General features: G+C 58.4%; 1 protein-coding gene across 1 annotated transcript in view; it reads right to left on the bottom strand.

Moving 5' to 3' along the window:
* The window catches only part of PSKH1 (protein serine kinase H1), a 32,981-nt gene extending 31,830 nt beyond the window's left edge, over positions 1-1,151 (bottom strand). Inside the window, exon 1 of the mRNA XM_003799378.3 lies at positions 1,008-1,151. The gene's annotated coding sequence lies outside the window, so the exon portion shown is untranslated. The remainder of the gene's footprint in view (positions 1-1,007) is intronic.
* Between the last annotated feature and the right edge of the window lie 348 nt (positions 1,152-1,499).

The raw sequence follows: 1,499 nt of genomic DNA on the forward strand, positions 1-1,499 counted from the left end.
GACTACAGGTGCCTGCCACAACGCCTGGCTATTTTTTGGTTGCAGCCATCATTGTTTGGCTGGGCCACCCTGGATTGGAACCTGCCACCTCAGGTGTATGTGGCTGGGCCTTAGCCACTTGAGCCACAGGGACCGAGCCTTTTTTTCTTTTTTGTTGTTTGTGTTTGTTTGTTTGTTTGTTTGGCCCAGCTATTTTTAGAGAGAGGAGATCTCATTCTGGCTCAGGCTGGTCTTGAGCTCGTGAACTCAAGCAATCCACCCGTCTGGGCCTCCCAGAGTGCTAGAGTGAGCCATCGCGCCCGGCCATAAGTGCCCAGGTTTTAACTACAGGGTTGGACTTCTACCAGATTATGAAGAGCCCTAAATGCCTTGCTAAGTGTGGCCTTTTTCCTGTAGTCACTAAGGAGCCAGTTTTCAGCAATAAAGGATTTACTCGGATTTTCAGGGAGGAATTATCACTTCAGCTGCTTCATGGAGGGGGACTAAGTGTGGAGGACTAGGCTTTCCCTTGCAGGTAAAGGGATGACAGACTTGGCAAGCAGGCAACCGAGTGACACTCTGGCCTGCTTTTTCCCAGCCTGTACAAGACGCTATCAACTGCCCCGCCAGCCCCAGACGAAAAGGAGGGGTGTGGAGCGGGTGCCAGACGCGAGAAGGCAGTCAGGACAACTGAGTTAGTTCAACCTGATCCGCGTCGGATACAGGAGAGCTCAACAGCAGGCGGGACAGACGACCACGACCACGTCCACTAGCCCCGCGCGGGCCCAGGAACGGGCCACCCAGCACGACAGCACATTTCGAGGCCAGTCCAGGATCGGACACTGAGGACCCCGAGCATACTACCGCCTGGCCTGCCTGCCGGACTCACAGGCCCCGCCGCACGGGTTACGGGCCGAGGGCAGCCGGCTGGGCAGGGGAAGGCCCCTGTGGGCCAGAAAGCGACAGCGGCGCATACTCGTCAGCCCCTCCCGTCCGTCGGGCTGTCTCCCTGGGCCTGGCCGCCTCACCTCGCGCGGGCGGCGCGCTCTTCGGCATCTCGGTGGCTCTAGCAACCGTCTGCAGTCAGTGGCCACGGCTGTCGCCGCCGCCGCCGCCATCCTCGGGCATCGGCGTCATGGCGTCATCATAGCGCGCGCCTGACGCCAAAACAAACCCGGGCCGCCAATGGGGCGGAGCGGGGGTGGTGTCTCGGGAGGCCTGGCAGCACGATTGGTGGCGCTCCCAGCGTGACCTGCCAATCAACGCCTTCGGGGCGGGGACAGGCTTTCTCCTTAGGGGTGGGTCTGTTTGTCACTCAGATTAGCTCGACTGCTAGCTGGGACTGGGTAGTCAGTGCTACGTAGGAAAGGGAGGGACGGGGGAAATAGGGAGGTGGTTTTAAGTATCTGGTTGGGGGAATGGAGGTTCTGTAGTGGGAGGTTGGGAAGCAGTGCGTTCCAAGAGGTTTCTGGAAGTGCCTCGGGAACAAAGGATTGACTTAAATTTCATTAAAATTTATT

This window comes from Otolemur garnettii, unplaced genomic scaffold (assembly GCF_000181295.1).
Source record: "Otolemur garnettii isolate 467f Iridium unplaced genomic scaffold, OtoGar3 scaffold00151, whole genome shotgun sequence".
NCBI classification, from domain to species: domain Eukaryota; kingdom Metazoa; phylum Chordata; class Mammalia; order Primates; family Galagidae; genus Otolemur; species Otolemur garnettii.